Here is a 10,718-nt window from a genome sequence, read left to right as displayed (position 1 = left end):
TTATGACATATAATATTTACAAGTATGGGGTCCCATACTATGAATTTGTGCTCTGAATTTAATCCAACCAGCGCGCACACAGCGCTGAGTAATAACACAGTGGGTAGACATTATTGCAGCACCAGGGGAACAGTTTGGGGTTCAATGTCATAAGGGCCAAGTAAGTTTTTTTTTTTTTTTTTTTTTTTTTTGGTAAGTAAGATAAGTTCCTGGATCTTTTGATGATCCTGGATCAACATTATTGTCCTAAATATAGTCTTAACACAATCCCTACCCCCAAACCTAACCCTTCCCATAATTTATTCCTAAAATCAGTGGGAAATAATAGCTGAGCAGCAAGGGTGTAGAAGCACCTAACCCTGATTATAAGCCTAAAACAGATATTACCTGAAAAGTTATATCTAAATTCTAATTGGTTGATTGGAATGTTGTTCGGACCATGTTCACCAGGAACTTGGAGAAATAACACTCACCATTGAAGACAGAAGAACACTACATTCACTCCTCCCACCCACAATTACTGTCAGTACTGAGACTGGAACCCACTGACCGGGGTTTTTTTTTTTTTTTTTTTTTTCTATACAAACAAGGTTTACTGATATTCTTAAGATTCTTTTGCACCCAGATGGTGTAGTAACAGCATCTACCAGCAGGCGTCTCATGGGTAATGAAACTTTGACCCCTTGGTCAGACCATGCAATATTTTCACGATTTTTAACATTCTAGTTTTTTTTATGCATATTTTCACTATATACTCTTAGTTATTTGCTGCTGTAGCCTATCCATTCCCATCTATGCTTTGCTGTAATGTGCGCTTTCAGCTGCTGTGAGATGCTGGCCAATCTCCACTGACCTCCATGCCCACAAAACTGCAAAAAAAAAAAAAAAAACATGAAACCACATACAATGTCACCTTGTAACATTTATAATGTTTTAAGCAGATGCTGAAGCCGAGGAAATCTTTGGGGATGAGGTCACCTTTTGAAACTTAGATGAAATTCAGTGCAATATGGATACCAGGTAGGTTCTCTACAGCAACACTACTGTGCATCCCACACCCTCAGTCTTATTTTAGGAGCATGGATGACAACGGGATTGCTAAGAGTTAGAGAGTTCGGAAGAAAAGATTTGCAGTTTTGCCTTTAAAGAAACTGAATCAACTTTGCACTTATTGTACTTGTCTGTCTCATATGGACTATTTTTTTGGCACCTCTGAAATCCTGATGACCAAACCCTTAGCAGTGAAAAACGCCTCTCCCTGATGACAGCTGGCTTCCCAGACTGGTTGAATATGAAACGAATCGTTGCACATATAAAAGCTCTTTTATGTACAGTAAAGGATCTTTCCATGATCTGTACTGCTTGATCAGACTTGCTTCAGGTGAGAAGACCCATGTACAGTAACAGTTATGCAATTTTGTTTTTGTTTTGTTTTTATGCAAAGATAATTAGAGATTTTGCCAGTGCCAATTTTACTTTTACCATTTATTTTACTTAGGCTATATTTATTTGTCTTTTGCTTATATTTATGATATAGCTCAATATCATTGCTACAATCTTGTCTCTGTTCTTCATGATCATAGAGCACCTTCAACAACAGCAGTTTTAAAAGCATGATTAAAATCCATTTCTAAACGTGACTGATTTTAATCAACCAGTTCTCAGAAAGATTTCTTTTCCTAATCAGGAATGCTCTGTAAAGGTTTTTTTTTTTTTTGTAGACAAGCAAGAGTATCATTATCACCCATAAACCTTTTACTCATAACACCCACCTGCATCATGTTTGTGGATTGAAATCCAATGATTGTTTCAAACTAATTTTGGGGTTCTGTTTACAAAAATCACTGTTTTGCTGTAGCATATCACATTTTCTCACAAAATATGATTTGCAGCATTTGTAAGGTGGAGAAGTTGGAAAAGCTGCATAAAAATTCCTCCTTTTGTGTCTTAAAATATAAAACTTATGGGTTCAATATGACATGAGAGTGACTAGATCATGACAGAATTTTACATTTTGTGTGATCTTTTATGCATGTTTCCCAACTGAAATCAATCTAGGGTGCAAACACAGTTCTATTTCAGATGTTATTTCTTTATGTAACATGGGCTATTTGTGGAAAAACATGCAGTCACCTATGATCCCGGCCTGTACCTCCAAATTTAAACATAGTACGGTGACATGAAGGCATGCGAGGTGGAGCCTGCATGCATGGCTACAATTGCTACGTGCAGTTTCACAGACGTGCTTCTTTTCATCAAAACACTGCATTGTTCCAAACTAACCTGCATTTGCTCAGCCTATAAACACACGTACCAACCCAAAGCAAAGGAAAGTACTGCTTCACATGAGATTGAATGATAGTTGTCATCCAACCAACACCTCATTCTGATCAGGCCAAAACTGCCAGATTAATCGCCATCTTCGGAGTCACGGCATGTTATTCAAAGACACACATGCTGAGACTGTATTCAAGTGCTATATAAAGATCAACAGCTATCTGAGCATCAGACGCCTGTGGCATGAATAGAAGGCTGATAGATACTGTAGATAAAGGCTCTCTTGCATAAAGCCATCCAGGATATTTTTTATAACTAGAATCTCTCGTGGTGGTTTTGAAAGATGATAGATATGCAACCACAGCATGAAGGTCAGCTTCTGCAACTCTTTTTATAGATTCTGACTGTCACAATTAAGACTTACATTGTAATATTTAATTGAGATCAGTTGTTTGCATATAGACATCAGTGCAAGTTTTGCTCATAAATATTATGTTAATTCGGTCTATAGGGATGGTTCACCCAAAAATGAAAGAAATTCACACCCGTTTGGAACAACTTGAGGGTTAGTGAATGATGACAGGATTTTTTCATTTGGGTGAACTATTCCTTTAAACCCAGGGTGTCCAAATTCAGTCCCGGAGAGCTGGTGTCCTGCAAGGTTTAGCTGCAACTTGCCTCAACACACCTGCCTGGAAGTTTTTAGTATGCCTAAAGACCTTGCTTAGCTGGTTCAGGTGTGTTTAATTAGGGTTGGAGCTAAACTCTGCAGGACACTGACCCTTCATGACCGAGTTTTGCCATCCTTGCTTTAAACCATCAATCTTCATCAACTAATTATTATGCATGACCAAAAGATTTGCACTGGATTTGTACATTTCATATATTGGCTTTGAGGTTCACTTTAAATTTTTTATTGCTTAGATATTTTTACATCATATTTACATAATAATACTGTTTTTCTAAAAATTGTGAACATGTTTACTAATTTTACATTACATCAAGGCGATCAGGTTTGTTGTCTAGCATTTGATCATCTCAGAGATGTCAGAACTTTCAACAATTGAAATCATGTTATGACGCAAAATTTAAGAGACAAATTTGAAGGGATAGTCCACCTAAAATAACATTTCAATCAATGTTTTATCTATCCAAGAAAAGAAAAGAAAAGAAAGAAAGAAAGAAAGAAAGAAAGTCATGTTTGGAACAACATGAGGGTGAATAAATTCTGCATTTTTAAATTTGGGGTGAACTATCCCTTTAAAAAAAGACTTTTTTCTTTTTTTTTGTCTGGTTAAATTTAAGTGCTTGCAAAAATATCAGATAATTGAACCACATCAAGTTTTAAACATATTATTTCTCTTAACTCAAGAAAGAAAACAGATCATACACTGCCGTTCAAGGGTGTTTAAAATACTTTTATTCAGCATTTAACTGAATAATTACTGTATTTTTGATCAAATAAATGCAGCCTTGATGAGTCTTCAGAGATTTCTTTCAAAAGCATTATAAAATCACACCGACCCCAAACTTTACAATAGTGTGTAAATTGACTATTAATGTCGTTTAAAGTGAAAAAGTTAAAGTGATGTGACATACAGCCAGGTATGGTGACCCATACTCAGAATTCATGCTCTGCATTTAACCCATCCAAAGTGTACACACACACAGCAGGGAACACACACACGGAGCAGTGGGCAGCGGCACCCGGTGAACAGTTTGGGGTTCAATATTGCTCAAGGGCACCTCAATTGGGTATTGAAGGTGGAGAAAGCACTGTACATTCACTCGCCCCACCTACAATTCCTGCCAGCCCGAGACTCAAACTCACAACCTTTGGATTATGAGTCCAAATCTCTAACCATTAGGCCACAATTTATCCTCCAGTTGCTACTAAACTGCTGTGACAATCTGCATGTAGAGTGATCTCATTTACAGTAGCACAAAGGCCTCCGGTTTGTGTAATGGGTTTAGAAAGGTACATATAATCTGATATATCTGATAGTCTGTTCATGCATGTAAGGGCGTCCGAATGTTAATCAGAACCATCAGGTTTTACTTGATCTCAGCACCAGTCAAAACCAACACTGAGCTTCCTAGGGATATTTTTCTGAGACAAAACAAACAAACAAAAAATTAGGACCAGGAATACTTTTCACATTCCAAAGCTGCACATTTTGAGATAAAATAACTGCCAGACATACATGAACAAACCGATGCACTGATATTAAAGATTCCTGATGTCTTCAGAACATTTTTTAAACATGCAACAAACGTTTAAAATGTTTTGAAAAATGACTTTAAAAATACTGAAATGACTTTTAAGCAGTTTAGCTGATTGTATTAAATGGTCAAAACTATAAATAAACGTTAACCGGTTAATGTGAACATCCCTAACTAAAAACAGACTGATTAAAAAGGCCAATTAGTTTAATTTTTTCTCACATCTTAAAAATAGTTGTATTATTTTTAAAATGTGAGAAACAGCAACATATTCAGCATTTATACACAGCTGTCACATGACAGAATTAGCCTATATTCAGCATCTGTTTTAGGTATTTCTCACGATAAAGCACCATTTCTCTGTAGTTCATTAAATCTATCATATTCATATTATTAAATTGCATATAAAATTATTTTATTACTATGGTAAGAATAAGATGAGTTACCTCTCAAACATAGGCAATTTTCTGAGTTTGTTTTTGTTTTTTTACAGTGGGAGATAAATGCTTGCTATATAAATCCTATATAATGGTAAATAAATGCTTGCATTCATATTCTGGGCTATTCTACAGAGTTGTAACTTTTACTGTTACTTAATGCATATATATACATACGGAGTACCACACATGACATGCAGGAAAAATTATTAATTGTGCGCACTATAAAATAATTTGTTCCCTGGTTTTACTAAAACGTGTGTTAAATAAAATAAAATCGAGTGAACAACTTGTTATATACTGTGAAAAATTTACTTAAAACAAGGGAACAAATTAGTAAGTTTGTGCACACTATTTAGTAAAACAAGGGAAAGAATTACGTTGTGTGCCTGCTTTACAAATTTTTTTACATTTATTTATTCCTGCATGTCATGGGGTTCTGTACGTAGGCAACGTTAAGCATAAAAATATCCACTTCAATTACAGTGTGGTGGTCATAGGTGTATAGTGTATGACAAGTGAAATAAGAGAGAAACATTGATCTTCCCTGGCTGATGTTGAGTTTTTCACGCACTTTTCCACTCCACTGGGCTACCTTTGCTCTCACGTCTTTTACAGTTGTTGAGCAATACACGGCATTCCAGAAACACAGCTCTGAAGTCAAAAGAACTTTAAAAGCTTTAAAATAAAAGATCTCTCTATCATGTCTTACATTTTTCAAAGCAAAAACACATTCTGTGAGACTTGGAAATGCTTTTTTAGATTCACCTGCGACAGGGCCCCCAAAATAGGGTTTCTCATACACTACTGATTGACCTCTGCATGACCTTGTTCTGTAACACAGTGCCCCCATGATGTTATAACTCACTATATATATAAAGAAAACCTTCCTTTTATCCTCTCCATGCGATAACTGAGGGGAAACTGTACGTGCTACATGTCAGTGGCCTCACATACCAGCAGCAGAAGATACCCATCAGTGCTGCATAAGCCTGTGAAACAGCTATGTGTTCAAAATAGGATCATATGATTTCATGTGCTCTTTAAGTCAAGAAACATAATGGAGTTCTCCGTCTGCAGGACTTTATTAAGTCTTTAAAATGCACCATTTCACATATTACAGCCTTAAATGGAAGTCTTAAATTGATTAAGCCATGGAATTGAATGCTGCATGCATTGCTAAAAATGTATATCTTCAGCAGTATTTTTGTCTTTTGTTTTCAGATACAAATATCTAAACATCCCTAAATCAAGGTTTACTTTAAGGTACAAAATTAAGATGTTTCTGAACAAGAACAAATATATGTCACAATGTTTTCCCTTTAAATTAACTTGCTTTTTCTAAGTGCATGATAGTGCTTTTACTGGCTGATATTTTTGTTTCATTTTGATCAAATTTATGCACATGCAGACATATCCCAGCAGGGGGCGCTTACATTACTGTCATTGACTCATCTCTGCTAAACCGGCTGCCAAGAGATCCTGCTGTGTTTTGTAATGTTTTTTTGTTTTGTTTTTTCTGCGGTCAGCTCAGTTTAGAAATAAATGCTTCATCTGCCAGAAAACCAGACAGAGATCCACCCAGCATGAGTGTGCATTTGTTTGTGAATGACTATGACAAACTTATTTTGGCGGGAATATGGTTGTACACAGATGCTGACATTTGCAAAGAATGCTTGTTCTTATTTTTTTACATGTGTCTACAGTCGTAGGAGGGATGGATTCTATTAATGGAGCTGTTATGACCATCCCTGATTTAGTTTTAAGGTCATTTGGATTTAGAAAGCCCAAACCACTCTCATACTACCAAGAAGAGCCAAGCGTTTGTGGATCAGTCAGTGGATTGGTGGTGTTTTCACCTAAAATGACTCCTAAATAATATAAACTCATGTTTACTTTAAAGCACTTCAAAGTTTTTTTGAATTTCAGCATTTATTTTTTATTTAATATTTTACTCCCCAGTGCCATTAATAATTCAATAAAGTAGTTTTTCCAGTGAGTTAACAAGCTACCTTTTCCAACAAATACTTGTGTAACTAAATGCAAAATTTTGTCATATTGTTGGATCAAATGTGTTCCACTAAACTGTCCTTTCTTTGTTTTTGTTGTTATGTTTATGATGGAAAATCTGATTCATTTTAGTGAATTGGTTTGTTCGAACAGAAACTGTAAATAAAGAGGTTCATCTTTGTGTGTTATTTTTCCTAATAATGTGAATTCTATTTTGTATAAATGCATTTGTTTAATGTTGTTACGCAGTGCAGCAAGATATTGTTTTTGTGTCAGAAAAAAAATACTTAGTAGGGGAGAGCAGGGGCGAAAGTACCATTTTTCAGAAAAACATCCTTTTAAAAGATAATGTTGTATACAGATATATATTTCTGCTGTGGCCAGTAACTCAGAAGTGTGGTCTAACAATACCAGGTGGTATTCTGTATAAATTTAGAAAGACTTCAGTATAATTTCACTTTGAACATAAGTTGAACATTGTTACTTTCAACCCCATCGGTTGGGACGAAAGTACACACAGGTGGGTCAAAAGTAACACAACAATATAAGCTAGATTTTTTTCTGTTAGTCTTATTTTTCTTAAGTATTCCTGATTGTGACCTTGTTAATAAGTAACTGCAAACATATTTTGTCCTTTATCTTTGCAAAAAAATTATTAAATTACATTTTCATATTTTCATTTTAAATTTAAGTTTCATCAGATGTCTTAAAACCTGACTGTATTTTTTATTGTAAATTTAAATGTATTTTTATATTATAAAAATAGAATGCACAATATAAAAATGTAATCATATTTTAACTCTAAACATAATGTAACAGTAGGCCTATTTATGTTTCCATCCAGTTGTTTTTATGCATGAATTGAAAATGTGCATTAAAACATCTGGAAACACTGCAAATTCACAGGTGGAGGTGTAAAGGCTAAGATACGGCTAAAAACTAAATATAAATGTGACGTAGCAGCTGCCCAGAGAGAGATGTTCCTCTATGTCCAGAAACACCCTCTCAAAAACATCTGGATAAAACCAGACCTCTGTCTGTCTTTCTGACCCTCACTAAGACATATTCTTTTGGTATAATATGACATAAACATTTGTAAAAATTGATGCAAGACACAGAAATTCACAATATAGCTTGCACTGGAACAAAATAAATACTTTTTGTGACTGTAGCGGGACAGGAACTCCTGACATTTAACCTTGATTTAATTTTATACAAAAAAAAATCTGAAAATGCAAACTTTAGGATGTGTTAAAGCACTAAATAACCTGTAGATTGATCATTACTGTGACACATGAAACAAGAAAAACAACATGACTAATAAAAAAAATTTACTGCTTCAATAATTTACTTTTTGTACTCGAAAACAGTTTTACGGACCTAACTTCGGGAAACGATGAGGAAATCAAGTGATGTTTCTCAGCTCTGTCAAGGACTGCATGCTGAACATGCTGTCATAGCTGGCAATGCAAATGCAGAAAGAGGCTCGGATAAAATCACTTTGTTACTTTCATCCGACGTTACTTTCGCCCCCGCTCTCCCCTACTTATAAAAGTAATACATTACAATATTGCGTTGCTTTATAAAAAAGTAATTAATTGTACTGTTTAAATGTAGGCTATATATATATATATATATATATATATATATATATATATATATATATATATATATATATATAAAATAGCATTTATATCTACATATCTACATAACTTGTACGTGACAAATAAAATATTGAATCTTTCATAGATAGATAGATAGAAATATATTTTAATCAATATTATATATATATATATATATATATATATATATATATATATATATATATATATATATATAATATTGATTAAAATACAACATCAGCATATTACAGTAATTTCTGAAGGATCATTTGCCTTCAGAAAAGATGTATGACAGTGTCATCTGTGAATCATTGGAGCAATCACAAGCCTCTCATGTCTTAAAGACAAGCTAACATATCCTCCTGCTGGAGAGAGAGAGGCCTGTTTCCAGCTGCATAACAGTGGTTAGACCTTGGCCTACACACCCTCAGATATTTCTGTCTCTCCCTCGCTCTGCTCTTCTCCAGCCTCACATTTAAAACACAGCAAGAGCAGTGAGACACAAGATACAAAGTCATTAACTCACCCTCATCCGTATGATCTTCTACTGTGCAATACAACGTTTTTTTTTTTATATATCTGAGCAGCTCTTAAACACTTAATTTCAGAGAACAGCATTAATTTCAAATAGAGATCTTTTGCAATATTATCTTAATGACCCCCAAATTTTGAATTGTAGTGTATATCCATCCATCCATCCATCATCTTCCGCTTATCCGGGGCCGGGTCGCGGGGGCAACAGTCTAAGCAGAGACGCCCAGACTTCCCTCTCCCTAGCCACTTCCTCCAGCTCTTCCGGGGGGACCCCGAGGCGTTCCCAGGCCAGCCGGGAGACATAGTCCCTCCAGCGTGTCCTAGGTCTTCCCCGGGGCCTCCTCCCGGTGAGACGTGCCTGGAACACCTCCCTGGGAAGGCGTCCAGGAGGCATCCGAAATAGATGCCCGAGCCACCTCAGCTGGCTCCTCTCGATGTGGAGGAGCAACGGCTCTACTCTGAGCTCCTCCCGAGTGACCGAGCTTCTCACCCTATCTCTAAGGGAGCGCCCAGCCACCCGACGGAGAAAGCTCATTTCGGCCGCCTGTATCCGGGATCTTGTCCTTTCGGTCATGACCCACAGCTCATGACCATAGGTGACAGTAGGAACGTAGATTGACCGGTAAATCGAGAGCTTTGCCTTACAGCTCAGCTCCTTCTTCACCACGACAGACCGGTACAGCGACCGCATTACTGCAGAAGCTGCACCGATCCGTCTGTCAATCTCACGTTCCATCCTTCCCTCACTCGTGAACAAGACTCCAAGATACCTGAACTCCTCCACTTGAGGCAGGAACTCTCCACCAACCTGAAGTGGGCAATCCACCCTTTTCCGACTGAGAACCATGGCCTCGGACTTGGAGGTGCTGATTCTCATCCCAGCCGATTCACACTCGGCTGCAAACCGTCCCAGTGCACGCTGAAGGTCCTGGTCTGAGGATGCCAACACGACAACATCATCTGCAAAAAGCAGCGACGAAATCGTATGGTCCCCAAACCGGACACTCTCCGGCCCTTGGCTGCGCCTAGAAATTCTGTCCATAAAAATTATGAACAGAACCGGTGACAAAGGGCAGCCCTGCCGGAGTCCAACATGCACCGGGAACAGGTCTGACTTACTGCCGGCAATGCGAACCAAGCTCTTGCTCCGGTCGTACAGGGACCGAACAGCCCTAAGTAGGGAGCCGCCGACCCCATACTCCCGGAGCACCCTCCACAGGATGTCGCGAGGAACACGGTCGAATGCCTTCTCCAAGTCCACAAAACACATGTGGACTGGTTGGGCAAACTCCCATGAACCCTCCAGCACCCTGGAAAGGGTATAGAGCTGGTCCAGTGTTCCACGACCATTATCATATAATGTAATTAAGTGAGTATGTGTACATTTTTTAAAACCACTCCAATGTTTCTTTCACATAATAATCACATGATTATATCCAGGACTGATGGAATCCTCACCAGACTTGTCTTTTGCAGTGGATAAATATAATATGCTACAGGGATTTTTCTCTTATGCGGTTGGCCTGTCCTAAAAAAGAGCCGCATGGATTTCGCACATAGTAAAGCATCTGTTTTCTTTAACATGAACACTGTCTGACGGATCAATCGGAATGTG

The sequence above is a fragment of the Carassius auratus genome, chromosome 13, assembly GCF_003368295.1.
Source record: "Carassius auratus strain Wakin chromosome 13, ASM336829v1, whole genome shotgun sequence".
In the NCBI taxonomy this organism is placed as follows: Eukaryota; Metazoa; Chordata; class Actinopteri; order Cypriniformes; family Cyprinidae; genus Carassius; species Carassius auratus.
Note: the sequence above shows the minus strand (reverse complement) of the source record.